Source organism: Vulpes vulpes, chromosome 1, assembly GCF_048418805.1.
Source record: "Vulpes vulpes isolate BD-2025 chromosome 1, VulVul3, whole genome shotgun sequence".
In the NCBI taxonomy this organism is placed as follows: Eukaryota; Metazoa; Chordata; class Mammalia; order Carnivora; family Canidae; genus Vulpes; species Vulpes vulpes.
Genome location: NC_132780.1, coordinates 82,556,975 through 82,574,620, shown reverse-complemented (window position 1 = coordinate 82,574,620; position 17,646 = coordinate 82,556,975).

Here is a 17,646-nt window from a genome sequence, read left to right as displayed (position 1 = left end):
ATCCCGGGGGTCCTGGGATCAGGTCCCACATCAGGTCCCCCAGGGGTAGCCTGCTTCCCCCTTTGCCTATGTCTCTGCCTCTCTCTCTGTGTCTCTCATGAATAAAGAAAATCATAAAAAGAAAAGAAAGGAAGAAAAAAGAAAGCATATTCTTTTCAAGTCACTGCATGTGCCACAGGATGATGCTCTGGAGTCCAACCTTTTTAATTGTCATATACAATAATGTAGAACATTTTGAGGATTTTTTTCCCATACTTCCTTTGTTGTTTTTAACCATTTTCATGCAATTCTAGGTATCACCTGAGGGCAGCTCTCTCTCCCCCTTGGTAGCAATGCCCCAAATCAACTCTTAGGTGCTAAACGTCTTGGTGGGGACTTTCCCTTGAGATAGATACTGGATGGAGAGAATATTCAGTTCAGCATGGAGTAAGCAAAAGGAATTTATTGGCCAGTATAACTGAAAACTCAAGGTCTGGAAGCTATTTCAAATGTTTTAATCCCGTGCCTCAAACAATGTCATCGGGACGGCATCTCTCTCACAATCTCTGCTCTGCCTATGTGGGCTGGCAGCAATATAGGGCAGGTTCTGTCCACTTGGCAACCCTGGAAGCTGAGTCTGACTTTTCTCACATTTATAAAAGGAAAGAGATCATCTCTTTTCCCAATTGCTTCAATAAAAATCCTGAGATTCCTGCTGATTTGCTTAGCTTCAGTCACATGATCACCCCCGTATTCGTTTGCTAAGGGCTGCCATCACAAAGTATCATAGACTGGGTGGCTTAAACAACAGAAACATATACTCTCACAGTTCTGGAGGCCAGATGTCCAAAATCAAGGTGTCTGTAGGGTTCACTCCTTCCGTGGACTGTGAGGGAGAATCCATTCCATTCTCTGTCCCAGTTTCTAGTAGCCTTGGCTTGTAGGTTACATTCGCCTATGTCTTCTCATCGTCTTCCCTCTATTCATATACTAGTGTCCAAACTTCTCCCTTCCCCCTTTTGTAGATAGAAACACCTGTCATATTGAATCAAGGCTCACCCTGATGACCTCATTTTACATGGATTTTCTCCAAAAAGAACCTATCTCTAAATAAGATCACATTGTGAAGTACTAAGGGCTAGGATTTCAACCCATCTTTTCTGGGGAATGAACAATTCAACTCATAACAATCCCTAAATCAAACACTATATTAAAGGGATCAAAAGCACTGATCTGTCATTCTGGATCACTTGAGCACCCCTGGAGCAGGAGTAGCCTCATCTCCATAAATATAAGTGGTAAAGTAAGAAAGGGCTAGCTCTCCAGGGAAGAATCGGTCTACTCCACCAAAAAAAGAGGGAATAGATAGTGGGCACACAAAAACAATATTTGTTACATTAAGTATCATTAAGTAGACATCTTCGTGCCCACAACTGGAAGGAAGCCCTTTATAAGTCCTCCTCCCATCAGGCTCCAGCAGCCTTTACCACAATCAGAATGGGCTCAGGAAGCCCAAGCCACTTGCCCTCCGAATGAGCCTGCTGAGTTATCTGCCCTTAAAAGTTTCCTGACCTTATCAATCTTATGCCCATCTTTGCTCCTGGATGCTTATTTTATATACATAAAATATAAAAAGCTACATATTCACTATTATATATAGTGATATCTTAATATTATATAACAAATTCCTTGGCTCGGTATACCTCTTGTATAAATTAGAAACAGTCTTCTTTATGTCAGGGAATGTCAGCTCATATTTCTAAGTTTCTAGCAGCTCAAGAATGCATTTTTCTGACAATGGCTCAGGATACAGGCTGGTGTTTTGCCAGCTTGCTCGCTGTTAGTTCATTTCTTTAATAGCATCGTGGTGAGAGTCTTTTCAGAACCGAGGGACTCCAGCCTCAACCCTTTCTATTAACTAAAAAACCCTGAATAACCCTCCATATGGTGCTGCCATGGCATTTGATAAATACCTTGCTGATTATTTATGTGGCTTTACACTTATTTTGACAGGTTGATCACATTAGTCTGTATTGCAACCAAACTTTTGTCACTGGGTTAAGTGATCTCCTGAATTTCTGCCACAGAAACTTGGTGAAAATGAGAATCAGGAAAGTACAATCTAAAACAAAAGCAGACAGAAACAATTCCAAAAAGCAAGAAAAGGGACAAAACTCTCTTAGAGCTCCTGGTGAATATATTTGTACCTTCCATCAGCACGGCTCTTGACTGTAAACAGCTTTAACCACCAGGATCAATAAAGGGCAAGGCCAGGAGATAGTAATTATGCTAACTGGTAATGACTAGAAAGCAGGCAGGCTGCAGGATAAGCAGACAGCGTCTCCAGAGAAACAGACACATTTGTTGAGGGTGGGCGAGAGGTAGTACCTTCCGTGTGGTTTTTCCTATAATCCGTTCAGGAAATGTCAAATGCATTTTTTAGGTTCTTACCTCAGTACATTAAGTCAGGCACTTCTGAACAATATCAAAGAAAGATACGACTGAGCACCTGTCTTCAGGAAGCTTATAGCTTAGCTTACTCTACAGCGGTGCACAAGCATATGTGTGCGCACACACGCATGTACACACATAAACTCAGTCATTTGCACTGTAAGAGTCAAGAACTGAGAACCTAAAAACCAGGGTGTTATCAAAAGGAGAAGGGACCAAAGTCAGACGGGATGAATCATAGCTTCTTGTAGGCACCATGTTTAGGGAGAGGCTTTGACTAGAGAGAGGATGAAGGCATCTCAAGGCCTTTCTCTTGATAAAGGAGCTTAAGAATTCTGACACAGAAGCTGCGCAATTGTCATTACATTATAGTTGTAAAAACATCTTATTATATGTGTAAGTATAAAAGCTCTCAAATATCATCCCTGTGAATGTAACGTGGATGCCATCTTGGAACTAGTAACTAAACCGGTTAATCAAAATGTATGGATAGGTATCAAAAGAATAGATGAGCTGGTTAAAATTTTTGGTTAATTATCCTGCCAGGCCTCTAGGAGATTCTGAACTTCCTAATAAACTTTGACCAGTAAAATTGTACACACAATATCCTTTCATCATTGGAATTATATTTAAGGCTCAAGTATTAATAAAGTCTAAATAAAACTTAGCTAAATGCATGAAAATTTAGAAGGACGATTGGAACCTCCTGGCCCTGTATATATCAAATTCATTTCTCTTAATTCCATCTTCAAATCATTAGCTTCAGTTATGAAAGAATCCTTTCCTCAGAAATAGAAATATAAAATAGTAGGTGAAAAGTTTCTATTATTTTTATTCCATGAAAAAGATGTAGGGAACCATAAATACTACCTATATTCCACAAATTGTATTTTGGTGTTTAAGGGAAATTCTAAAACTTCTAAGTTAAATGGGTCAGATACCAAGGATAAGATTCACCATAGAGCACCCAACTTCCATATATATCTTTAAAACACACGCACACATAAAAACAGCCCGGTCTATTTTGGAACTGTGAATTCTGTGTGTTGGGTGTCCCATGAAGATGGGTGGTATAGAAAGAGACCTGAAATGAAAGCTGTGCTAATGAGCAAGTCATTTCCCCTTCAAGGCTGACTGCAGCTTCCATTGTGCAGAAGAGGTGGGGTGGGCAGGGCTAGTGTGACCCAGATTATCTCCTAGAGTTTTAGAGTTCTAACACTTCCCAGCAGATCCTGGAAATGGGGAAATAGAAAACATTCATTTGCAGGGTTACATCACTCCTACCAGCAGGGGGAAGCACTGCTTAGATAATCACTCTATTTTTGCCCTTTCTTCTTTAGGAAAACCCACAGAAAAAAAAGGAATTTGTTCCCTCAGCTCTTAGCAGCTCAGTAACATTCTAGTGGACTAAAGCCAAGGAATGCCTTTGGTCCAAAAGATTTGCATTTTCAAGGCACCAACACCTCCCCAATAGGTGTACCAACAACTCACATTTCCTTGTGGACACTTACTTCATTGATACTACTTGTGGTTAGTTTTCCTTTTTATCTTTGCCCACTATTAATTTCCTACCTGTTCCTTGTCAGGCGGAGAACCATTTTATAAGAAAACTGAAAATCTAAGACACATAGGAAGATTTTGTCAATCTTTATGTCTTCGAAAATAAAGTCTCCTATTTGAAGTAGTGTTTCAAAAAGGGACTGGGAAGGCACTTCGCCAGAAGGCAACATGTCACACGATGAAGAGCAGAGATGAAAATGTATCACGGAAGGAAATGACTCTTCATGGAAAAGCCATGAATTGACCAGTGCTGCCCTCTGCTGCTGAACGGAAATGAGGCAGAAACAATAGAGTTCCTTGTTCTCTGAATCATATTTTATTTTAATGACGTAAATATTTATTGAAACATGTAACTTGCTTAGAGCATAATGCAAAACCACATCTTCCAGTTAATTCTTAAAGCTCAGATTCAATGATAGGATTGATTTTAACCTTACTTTCAAGTTAATTTAAAAATCACTAGAAACCATTTGTTCCATTTCATAAGAATGTATTATTATTTGACAGTAAATTTTAATTCAGATTATATTATGGGCTTTCATTCTGGTAAATTATGTACCCTTAAAATGTTTAATCTAAAATTAGAGACCATTTTCCATAAAACAATAATACTTGGGAGCTTTGAACATCTAAATATAGTATCTAAAAAGCAACAGGTCTTGTCATCGGGGAACTATCGTCACTTTCATGAAAACATCTACGTACACTTCTTTCTTTTTTCTTTACCTTTCCTTTCCTTGGGCACCCTTCATATACGTAATCATTTCAGGCAAGGTTGCATGATGTGAAAAACTTGTGCTTTGAACTACATATACCAGGATTTATTATTTTTTATTTTTTTATTTATTAATTAATTTTTATTGGTGTTCAATTTACCAACATACAGAAAAACACCCAGTGCTCATCCCGTCAAGTGTCCGCCCCAGTGCCCGTCACCCATTCCCCACCCCCACCCCCCCGCCCTCCTCCCCTTCTACCACCCCTAGTTCGTTTCCCAGAGTTAGGAGTCTTTATGTTCTGTCTCCCTTCCCGATATTTCCCACACATTTCTTTTCCCTTCCTTTATATTCCCTTTCACTATTATTTATATTCCCCAAATGAATGAGAACATACACTGTCCTTCTCCTATTGACTTACTTCACTCAGCATAATACCCTCCAGTTCCATCCACGTTGAAGCAAATGGTGTATACCAGGATTTAAAACCCAACTCTGCCACTTGTAATTTTCTTGACCTTGAACATCACATAACCATGTTGAGCCTATTTTGTCATCTCTGACATAGGGACAAATTTGATACTGATCTTATGAGGTTGTTAAGAAAATTAGTTGAGAAAACATGTAAAGCTGCAAAGTGAACAGTCAGTAATGGCAGCTAGCAGACTTTCCTCAAGGAAGCAGACAGTAGAAAGTCTCTAAGATCTCTGCCATTAATTCTTTCCCTTCTCGTATACACATGCTATTCCTCACATCAAGAGTCAGTGCCTCATTGTCCTCCTCTGAATCTGGACTGGCTTTGCTCACTAGTTTGACTGGTAGAAAGCAGTGGCAGTGATATTTTGGGACTTCCAAAGCAAGGTCATAAGCAGTCTTGAACTTCTATGATGGCAAGTCTCTTGGACACTTGTTCCTGTGATGCATTCTCTCAGAACCCAGCCACCAGGCCAAGAATCTCAGGCTACATGGAGATGCCTAATGTAGACATTTCAGCTGACAACCCAGCTGAGCTCCCAGTCAATAGCCATCATAAACTGCAGGCCACACGAGTGGGCCATCTTGGACATCTAGCCCTTGGGGGCCTGTAGACCACTCCAACTTCAGTCCTTATCTGACTGCAGCCATATGACAGATCCTGCATAAGAACTACCCAACTAAGCCCAGCAAATCCACTGAACTATGAAGGATAATCATAAATTGTATTTCAAGCCACAAAATTTGGGGATGGTTTGTTATGTGTGCAGTGATAGATAACTGGAATAAAGCTACAGGGAACATTCCTATTTTATTTTTTTTTTATTTTTTTTTAAAGAAGTTTATTTTTTTATTTATGATAGTCACAGAGAGAGAGAGAGGCAGAGACACAGGCAGAGGGAGAAGCAGGCTCCATGCACCGGGAGCCGACGTGGGATTCGATCCCGGGTCTCCAGGATCGCGCCCTGAGCCAAAGGCAGGCGCTAAACCGCTGCGCCACCCAGGGATCCCGGGAACATTCCTATTTTAAAGAGCCACTAGTCGAAACCCAGAGAAATAGCTGGGAGGGAGGGAATCTTACTATAAACATTTATCTGTAATTCACAGTTGTGTTACTCAAGTCATTTTTCACAACTTCCAGAAAAGCCCAATTCAGTTTTTAAAGGGACATATGGGAGTTCAATAAATGTTGGTTGGATGAATAAGGGAATGTGTGAATGAATAAATGTTTTCTATCAGTCCTCGAGTAGAAAGTTTCTAACAACCAGCAGTCAATCAAGAAATTTCATTAGGAATCTATTATTTCAAAGCCATTTGGGGGATATAAGGCACACTCTAAAGAAGTTCAAGTCTTAGAAAGATCAAAAAAAGAACATTAGAAAATAATGATAATGTGCAAACTTGTTCTGCAGCAATGACAGAAAGAACATGGATTAGGGATGAGAAAAGGCACTTTTGTTGGTAGAGTTGTAACCCACAGACTTGTAACCCACACTGTACCCAGAAGTTTGGGTGGATGACAGAAAGGGCATTTTGTGTGAGAAGATGTCTGGGAGCCAGGGCCAAGAGGGGAAGGTACAATGGGTAAGGAATAGAGATTCTGTGTAAGAGTTAGTACTGAATCTGGATAAGTGCCTAATACACAGAATGAGCACCAGTCAATAAGAGGTGAAAAGCTCAGCATAATCATTTGCCCCATCAGGACCATAAGAGACCATGAGGCCCCTTTATTGGAAACTCTGTATGGACTGGAGAGAGGAAAGAGGTCACGGAGTGAGACCTTGAGAAGCCTGTCCCTTGAGTTTGGAAGTGTGTGGGATGACCTACATCTTGTTCCCTTGACCTAAAAAATGTGCTTGAGGGAACTGGAATGGGGAGGGGGCAGTCCTCATTCAGGCCAAGGAAGCATTTCATAGTACGGTAATGGGGCATCGCCATTTGTGTGTATTGCCGTGGCATTTTCAGAGGATCTTCATTCTCATTGTTATCTCATTAAACCCTAGGAAGCAGATAGAATAGAAAGCTCCAGTGTGGGTATGGCCTGTCCAAGGTCACCTGACTAATTGGTGGCCAGCCCAGACTCCAATCTTCTGCCTACAGGTCAGGTTCATACCAAACCCTCTGCTCTCTCCAGATTTTACTGTGTCTGGAGCCCACCAGTGTCTCCAAATGACCTTGTTTACAGCACAAAATAATGCTACAAGGCTGCTCTTTAAAGCTATCTGAGAAATGGCGTATCACTCTTTGTTAGAAATAATGATACTGATTGCTAGACCAAAATAGAGGATGTCTATCACTGAAATAATTCAAAAAGCTATTTTTGTGGGTCACATTCTACGTGATAAAAACTGTCATTTCGGTTGACTTTAAAGGACACATCCCTCTGTAAATCCATACAGCGTGCTGTATTCTTGGTGGAATGGTGACACCTTCCACAAAGAGTGTATAAATGACTCTGATTCAGAGTGGAGGGAGAACAGATAAATAAAGTTGACAGTTCACAGAAGAGGTCTTCATTACTAAATTATTTTGGGAGGTTTTGTAAGTCGGGAAAACTAATCTGCAACTAATGCCCCTTCGGTGCCACTTATCCTGTATTCATCTCCTCACACCGACTATGAAAGAATCCAAACACAGAGTTTTGCCTCCCCATCATCAATTACAAATATGTCCTTTTTTTTCTCTGTGTGTGAAATTGCACTTCTTATAAATTGCCCCATGCTGGTGCCTTGTGAAGTAAACATCCCAGTTCCTGAGGCATCTGTCTGCCTTAGACAATGAGGGACACCCACCCTGTTGGTGCTCTTAGGCCAGGCTGGCCCCGTGTGTGGTCCCACACGAGTGGGAGGGCAGGGGACCTAGGAGGCCACATGCCTGGTTGTGAAGCTGTCCTTCTGCATTCCATATTATTGATCTGTAAAGGTTGCTTGGCTTGCAAGAAGCTGATGGCCACAGACACAAATTAAACCAGTGTCTCTTCTGCCTGGTGTCTACAAAAACATCTTTATGAGCCTGTGTAGCAGTGATGGTCAGGGGTCAGCTGCGTTATGGGTGGCGGGAGGGCTGGTGTGCACACCAGGGGAAGGTAGGAATCATTACTGCATGCCCCCTGGAGACTGGTTCCCAACTAGAACACCTTCATGCCTGGGGCCAGTAGCTCAGAACCTAGTCACTGAATATGAGGTAAAGATCTGAAAGGACTGTGTCTTTCCAGTTGGCCATTTGCCAGATGACACAGAAAGTTGATATTTATGGGGAAATTTTTCTTTTAAAATCTAAAAGTTCATCTGATCGAGTCCACGGTAATGCTTACAACAAAAGGACTTAAACATAATCACTTAAACTAATTTTAAACATTGGTAGCTGCATCATTAAATGATCTGGAAAAAAAAAAAGACATAGACAATGAAGACAATCTGCATTTTCTCTGTTTATTCTAATGCACAGCTCCATGTGTGTACTCCTTAGGAAAACCTGTGCATTTTGCTTCCCTTTATAGATTGTGTATGTTGAGTAAAGATGGCTTGATGGTGTACAAATCAGTCACTGTGTCACTAATTGCATTTGGTTTCGTTGTGTTTCAATAATTTCCAGAAAGGGCACAGCTAACACTTGACGTAACACTTTTTTTAAAAAATGATTTTATTTATTTATTCATGGGAGACACACAGAGAGGCAGAGACACAGGCAGAGGGAGAAGCAGGCTCCCTGCAGGGATCCCAATGTGGGACCCGATCCCAGGACCCCATGATCACAACCCCAGCCAAAGGCAGACGCTCAACCACTGAGCCACCCTAGTGCCCCTTGACGTAACACTTTTATGTAACACTTGTTACACTTCATCAACAAAATGAGTCCTTTGAATCTACTAGGAACTAAAAATATTATCAACTATTTGATCAGGTTATGCTTAAAAGAACATGAATTCACCAACATTCAGATTACTCAAAGCCCTAGTTTTCTGGGCGATCAGTATAGAGGTATTTATAGGCTCAGTGCACAGAAATGGCTTGCCTTTTGCACCGTTTTCTAGTGTACAAGAAACACTATAGTTGCATTTCTTAGTGTTCTCCAAATTGAGGGGCTACTGTTAAAGAGACAAAAGATAAGCCTTGGTAGACGTTGGCTATTGAGTTTGAAAGGAGGTGGTGGTGTCACCTCATGGGAGTTGAAGTTAGGGCCAGACCTGATATTCTGCTTCTGATGTGCAGGGTGAGGAATTCCTGTCACTTCCCCTTGTTAGGTGGCTGCAGATGCTGCTATGACATTTTTAAACTAACCCCCCAACCTTGCCCTAGACACAGAGGGAGCACATGAATATGCCATTAGCCCCATGCTCACGGAGCTCCAACTTGTCTAGATGGTCTCACAACTGCATCACATGCCCAATGTCAGATGCCATTCCCTTCCTTCTCTGGTCTCCAACTAGGACTGGACTTAGCACATTCTTTTAAGGTGTGCCTTCTACCTTATATGAAAAAGAGGGATCCCTGGGTGGCTCAGCGGTTTGGCGCCTGCCTTTGGCCCAGAGCGCGATCCTGGAGTCCCAGGATTGAGTCCCGCGTCAGGCTCTCAGCATGGAGCCTGCTTCTCCCTCCTCCTGTGTCTCTGCCTCTCTCTTTCTCTCTGTGTCTATCATAAATAAAAATAAATAAATCTTTAAAAAAAAAGAAAGAAAAAGAGACATGGATCTCTTTTTCAGATATCTCAGTTTTAATACCTACAAACTAATGCTTCCACGGACAATGGCTGAGTTTACTACACTGGGCTCAACAAAGTTGGAGACTGCAGATCCTCTAACTGGCTCATGTGACTTTGATTTTAACTAACCAAAAATACATTTTTCTTCCCTTGAATATTACCAGGTGTTGGGTTGGACTGAACATATTCAAGAAAATTATAGCATTAGAATTTCCAACAGTGGATACTAATATCTGATAAAAGCAATATTTCCCACCCTCTCTCCAAGAATGAACTTCAGTTGTGGCGAGATGATCAATTTAAGGGGTTCTCTCCATCCTAATTGCCTCTGCAATGTGTCCTTCAGGTACCTATGGTACTTTAGCACAAAGTAAAAAAAAAAAAAAAAAAAAAAAAGGCTAAATATGAATCAGAATGAAGCACAGAGGAAAGGAAGCCAAAGACAGAAAGCTAAAGCCTGATTTTACTGTAGACTTTGCCAGAGAGATAAATGATGTCTTTGTGGTCCAAATATGTTGAAACTTTAAGTAAAAGGCTAAGAAAACACCCTGGGAATTGGGATGGCATAATGGACTATTTTCTGCCTTAAATGTGCTGTGAGAAGTTTCTGGAAAAGATGGAATATCTACACTGCAAAGCTGAGGGAATTGGAGCCTCCAAATCCTCACTACCGCCATCTTTGACCATCTTTGACAGGGCTATGGAGCGATGCAAAAGTAATAGGATTGTATCAGCACAAAATGGGAGCAAATTGTACACTTTAAGATTCTATAGAATTGCTCAGAGTGAATCACAAATCTGACATTAATCTGTGTAGCAACTATTGCCAAGAAATTTAGACTCTGTCACTGCCGCACATTTTATACTTCGTTTTGCTTGACTTTTCAGATGGGTAGCTTTGATTTCAGCAAAATGTTTTGAGATCATCAGAAACAAAAAGGCTTTCAAAACAAAGGATGATTTATTTGAGTGATAATTTCAACCTCTTTTGCTTCAAGGGAGGGGTTAAGAAAAGAGAATAAGACAGTGGAGAGATGCTACCTAATGGAGTATAGAGCTGGGACATGTCCTGGCACATACATGCCTGGCAGGAGTAGCTCAGGAAACTGGGCTCAGGGCTCCTGTGTCTGTCAGAGGGCACCATCCACATATACATGGGGGTTGTCAAGTTCCAGAGACTTACTCTGCTCTTGACATTATGCCTGTGGTTTAGGTAAACTGCCATAGGTGGGCCATGAACTCAGGACCCAGTGTCCTGATACTCTGATTTTTAGGCCGGAACAACTGAGAGAGATAGTCTTCTCAATTATCCTTTTTTAGTGTCTTGAAATGAATCTATCATTAGTTTTTCTATCTTAAACAGTGAGGTATAATTCAGAGCAAAACATAAAGAAATTTGAATTACTAAGTCAAGGAATATCAGCCAGATAGTATTAGATATCTATTCTTTTCTGGCGTTCAACTGTTGTCAGTCACTCGTTATTTAACCTTAGCAAGGTTTCTGTGTTTATATGAAATACATTGATTAGACTATCTAACCTAGAGGTAGTCAGGCCTTGTCTGTGTCTCCTCAGTGGCACTAGCACACAGCAACTTTTACCAACTTTTGGTCCAAAGGCCTCTTAGGTATTCTGTTTAGATGGTTTTTTAATACCTTTTAATGAAAAAAATTATTTTCCACTTAGAAAAGAGCATCAAAGGGTGCTTTTTTGCATCTGGGTGGCTGAGTAGCTGTGGGTGGCTCAGTCGGTCATGTATCTGCCTTCGGCTCAGGTCATGATCTCAGGGTCCTGGGATGGAGCCCCATGTCAGGCTCCTTGCTCAGTGGGGAGTCTGCTTCTCCCTCTCCCTCTGCCTGCTGCTCCCCCTGCTTATGCTCTCTCTACCTCTCTCTCTTTCTCTCTGTCAAAGAAGTTAAATCGAAAGAAGAAAGAAAGAAAGAAAGAAGAAAGAAAGAAAGAAAGAAAGAAAGAAAGAAAGAAAGAAAGAAAGAAAGAAGAAAGAAAAGAAAAGAAAGAAAGAGAGAAAGAAATCATGATATGATGGAAAGAGCATGGAGTTTGCAGCAAATCAAACTGGGTTTGAATCTTGGTTGAATATTTAAATAATCACGACCATGTTATTGAAACTTTCTGAGGTTTTTAATCTGTAAAAATAATGTAGACCTTGCTTGGTTGTCGGACCATTAAATGAAGTAGCATGTAAAACTCCTAGCACATAGAGAGGTTGTGGTCTTCATTACTACCACATCAACCGTTTCCCTAATTTCACTATTACAACTACTGCCAACTGAGTGACCATGGGAGAAATCCAGGTAACACCCTGTACCTCAGCTTCCTCTTCAGCAAAACAAAGGTAACAATATCTACCTCCCAGGGCTCTGAGGATAATGAAACAGTATCATGTGTAGAGTGCTAAGGAGCATGGCATATAACTCAAAAATTGTCCCTCTTTTCTAGCAATAACAGGGAGCTCTCCAAGCACTTGTCATTCCCAGGCTAATAGTTCACTCTGATCTTGAGATTAGATTAGAGCCTGCAGGGTCACCCACCATAGATGTACTCTAACTTGGACCTAATGTCCAGATTTGTGTCCAGAAAAGATCCACACTCTTCTATCAGTCTTGCAAGGCCTGAATCAGTCTTTGGGCTGCAGAAGAAGCAAGAAACATGTGCAGCACATGGATATTCCCCTGAGCAGGGCTCCCTCTTTCTCTGGAGACCCTTCCTGGCCAATGCCCGATACAATAAATAGCCCTACACCTTTTCTTTGGGCCTCGGCCTGTGTTTCTTCTCTCTTTGCTCCGTAGCAAGAGGGTCTTTCCTCCTCTTCCTACTTGTTTCCTGGCCTCACTCACTATTTCCCATTGACAGAGACAAGAAAATGGACTACCTTCCCATGCGTACTGGGATCCCGTAGTGTCCCCCAAGGGCATCCTGATGCAGGAAACATGCAGCTGACCACAGCAACCTGATGATTGTCATGTCCTTACACTGCCTGAGGAAACAGTAGATTAAAATGAAGACACAGTCTCAGCACGTACGTTTTCTTCACCAACAACACGGACCATTCATTATCCCTCTCCTCTTGCTCTTGTGTTCTGTGCGCCTTCCTTCTGAAAAGTACAGAAGTTTCCTCTTGTCTGTGCTTGTATGGCTTACTAGGGTGGGGAGCAAATGCTTCCTACCAGCTTTTGGTGTTCAATTAAGGTTCAATGTGTTAACCATATTCACCCATCTATGGATCATTTAGGGAGAAAACTGAGAAAGGTCCCATTTTATCTTTCAGAGAGGCTCCAATGTGCATGGCAGGGCCCTTGACTATTTTTCCATTTTTATTTTTAGTTGCATCTGTCACTGGTCCCAGAAACTATTTGGAAATGGACATAGGCATTATGTACAATAAATTTCAGGAACAGCTACACTTAACGTTGGGAGAGAAAGGCCAGATTGACTTATGGGGTGATTGTGTCATGCTCATCATCTTATGGGGCCTCTGATAATTGATCCTAAATGGATCTTTTTCTCTGCCATAGAATTTTATTTGGTCCGGATGTGCTCTCTCTTTCATGGTCCAAAAGCTAAAATTGCAACGAACATGATAACTACTTCTAATTCAAAAATCTCACCATCTGTTCTTTCAACCAATGTCACTTAACCCTGCAGAGTCAGAAAACAACAGCAATAGAATGCTCAGCTTAGAGCCCAACGGTGAGGGTCAAGGTGATGCCCAAGGAGCAGAGGTTTCCAGGTGACCTTGAGGCCAGGAATAAAGTGACACACAACACTATCTCTTTTTTTTTTTTTTTGTATATTTTTTATTGGAGTTCGATTTGCCAACATATAATATAACACACAGTGCTCATCCCATCAAATGCTCCCCTCAGTGCCTGTCACCCAGTCACCCCATCCCCCTGCCCAACTCCCCTTCCACTACCCCTTGTTTGTTTCCCAGAGTTAGGAGTCTCTCATGTTCTATCACCCTGATATTTCACACTCATTTTCTCTCCTTTCCTCTTTAATCCCTTTCACTATTTTTTATATTCCCCGAATGAATGAAACCCTGTTTGTCCTTCTCTGATTGACTTGCTTCACTCAGCATAATACCCTCCAGTTATATCCACGTTGAAGCAAATGGTGGGTATTTGTCGTTTCTAATGACTGAGTAATATTAATATTCCGTGTATATATAGACCACATCTTCTTTATCCATTCTTCTTTCAATGGACACCGAGGTTCCTTCCACAGTTTGGCTATTGTGGACATTGCTGCTAGAAACATCGGGGTGCAGGTGTCCCGGCGTTTCACTGCATCTGTGTCTTTGGGGTAAATCCCCAGCAGTGCAATTGCTGGGTCGTAGGGCAGGTCTATTTTTAACTCTTTGAGGAACCTCCACACGGTTTTCCAGAGTGGCTGCACCAGTTCACATTCCCACGAACAGTGCAAGAGGGTTCCCCTTTCTCCACCTCCTCTCCAACATCTGTTGTTACCTGTCTTGTTAATTTTAGCCATTCCACTGGTGTGAGGTGGTATCTCATTGTGGTTTTGATTTGTATTTCCCTGATGGCAAGTGATGCAGAGCATTTTTTCATGTGTTTGTTGGCCATGTATATATGCCTTCTTTGGTGAAATTTCTGTTCATGTCTTTTGCCCATTTCATGATTGGATTGTTTGTTTCTTGCTGTTGAGTTTTAAAAATTCTTTATAGATCTTCGATACTAGCCCTTTATCTGATACGTCATTTGCAAATATCTTCTCCCATTCTGTAGGTTGTCTTTTAGTTTTGTTGACTGTTTCTTTTGCTGTGCAAAAGCTTCTTATCTTGATGAAGTCCCAATAGTTCATTTTTGCTTTTGTTTCTCTTGCCTTCACAGATGTATCTTGCAAGAAGTTGCTGTGGCCAAGTTCAAAAAAGGTGTTGCCTGTGTTCTCCTCTAGGATTTTGATGGATTCTTGTCTCACATTTAGATCTTTCATCCATTTTGAGTTTATCTTTGTGTCTGGTGTAAGAGAATGGTCTAGTTTATTCTTCTGCACATGGCTGTCCAATTTTCCCAGCACCATTTATTGAAGAGACTGTCCTTTTTCCAGTGGATAGTCTTTCCTGCTTTGTCAAATATTAGTTGACCATAGAGTTGAGGGCCCATTTCTGGGTTCTCTATTCTGTTCCACTGATCTATATGTCTGTTTTTGTGCCAGTACTACACTGTCTTGATGATCACAACTTTGTAATACAACTCGAAATCTGGCATTGTGATGACCCCAGATCTGGTTTTCTTTTTCAATAGCCCCCTGACTATTTGGGGTCTTTTCTGATTCCACACAAATCTTAAGATTATTTGTTCCAACTCTCTGAAGAAAGTCCATGGTAATTTGACAGGAATTGCATTGAACGTCTAAATTACCCTGGGTAGCATAGACATTTTCACAATACTAATTCTTCCAATCCATGAGCATGGAATATTTTTCCATATCTTTGTGTCTTCCTCAATTGCTTCCAGAAGTGTTCTGTAGTTTTTAGGATATAGATCTTTTACCTCTTTGGTTAGGTTTATTCCTAGGTATCTTATGCTTTTGGGTACAATTGTAAACAGTATTGACTCCTTAATTTCTCTTTCTTGAGTCTCATTGTTAGTATATAGAAATGCCACTGATTTCTGGGCATTGATTTTGTATCCTGCCACACTGCCGAATTGCTGTATGAGTTCTAGCAATCTTAGGGTGGAGTCTTTGGGGTTTTCTATGTACAGTATCATGTCATCTGCAAAGAGGGAGAGTTTGACTTCTTCTTTGCCAGTTTGAATGCCTTTTATTTCTTTTTGTTGCCTGTTTGCTGAGGCTAGAACTTCTACTACTATGTTGAATAGCGGTGGTGAGAGTGGACATCCCTGTCATGTTTCTGATCTTAGGGGAAAGGCTCAGTGTTTCCCCATTGGGAATAATATTTGCTCACACAGCACTATCTCTTCTAGTTGTAAGTCCAGGGACGTGACTCTACCTGCTTGTATAGAAAAAAAAAAAATTGACAAATTGGTGTTTGCCATCAGAATGAGTAGTTGATATGAATCCGTGTACTCAAAATCAGGTGAGAACTAAATGTAACTTGATTTAGATTTTTTTTATAGCAACTCTGAGCCCCCGGGGCATTTTATTTTTGTCATTGTTAGGCTCTCCTCTCCTTCCCAGGGCTGCACCAGATTCAGGAAGGCTTATACAGTGTCTAGAAAGGCAAGGGCCCTTAGCTGTGGGATCTGTCATGGTCTCACCAACACCCCACCACCGAGGCCCCCAGTGGTTTCTGACACCCAGCAGTTCTCAGCTGCTCCCATGCCCTCTGGAGGCATGGGGGTCTTTGTGGAAGTTGTGAGCCCCAGGCCTGCAGTTTCTCCTCCCTAAACACACCACCACTCTTCCTCCTGGGGATTTCTCTGCCTCCTCAGGGTGGAACCAGGGAGCCACCCTTCCCTGGGACCTCAGGACCTATCCCTGCCTCCAGACCAGGAGAAACTCTTCCTCATATGAATGAGACTTCACATCTCACCATGACCCATTTCTTAAATACATTCTGCTCCTTTCTTTAAATTCTATCTTCCTTTTAGGAATCAGGCTTTTAGAAAAGAAAAGCCAGGAAGTTTGGCAGGCTAGGTCTGGCTTCTGCCACACTAAAGCAAAGAGGCAAAGAGGCATGGAGAGAAAGAGGCAAGATACAGAAAGGGAGAAGGAAGGAAACCCTCAATTACAGCCGCCAGGCATTTGTTAATAATGTGGATGATAGCACTAAATGCAGCGCTGCCCTCCCTAAGAGACTCTAGCCTTTTCCTCAAGAAATGGAGGGGACATTGTACAAAGAGAAGGAAATGCGGGATCCTCAACTTCCTGCGTTTGTGCAAGGGAATGGGGAGGGGGACTGAAGGTTTATTTTCAAGGCATCACTGATTCATCCTTTACAGGTTACCCTTAAGACCATTTTCATTTGTTGGGAAAGGTACACCAATTCTGTATTCTCTTTTGCTTCTCGTAAATCATTTGTCAATGAGTAAAAATCATGAAACCCCAAGGAGGCTGTCTTAACTGTGCTCTGCTAGAGGGATGACCAGAGTTTGCCTGTGGAATCAGCTTTGTGATCCAGTGACATTAGTTGAGTCAGTCATAGGCCAAGGGGGCTGAACCCGTGGCCCTCAGCTGAAGAAAACACAATCTGTAAAACCTCACGCTTGCAAAACATTGATGTGGCAGATGGTTTTAAAGCAAAAGCTGTATCCCCTTCACAAGTAGATGTGCCAGGGATTCCTTTAAGTATCAAGATGTCCTTGAATTTAAAAAAAAAAAATGATGCAATTTAGAATCATGGGTTCATGTAGCTTCTCAAAAGCCTATCTGTTTCGTAAAGATGCGTGCATCCATGCTCCGTGAAATGAATGGTAAGCCAGAGAAAACAGGAGATTTCACCAGTGGGAACAAAAGACTCGCTGCCAGATTCGAATAGTTGTTTCACATGTTTGGGAGAGTTGCACAATACTCAAATGACTCAGCTCGTCCACAAACACAGTTAGAGGTGGACTGAGCCATGAGACGAGACCCGCAAAACAGGTTTTGATGGCGCAGTGGTGCATGGGGTGGTTACACTAAGTATAGCCCTCCTCAGCTTCCAGGAATGAAAAGTAAACAAGGGCTCTTACGTGTCCCCCCAACAGAATCCTCTTTCTCCTTTCGAATAGTTACTATTCTGTGGCCATTTTTGAAATTTTATTTCCCCAGGTCTTTTG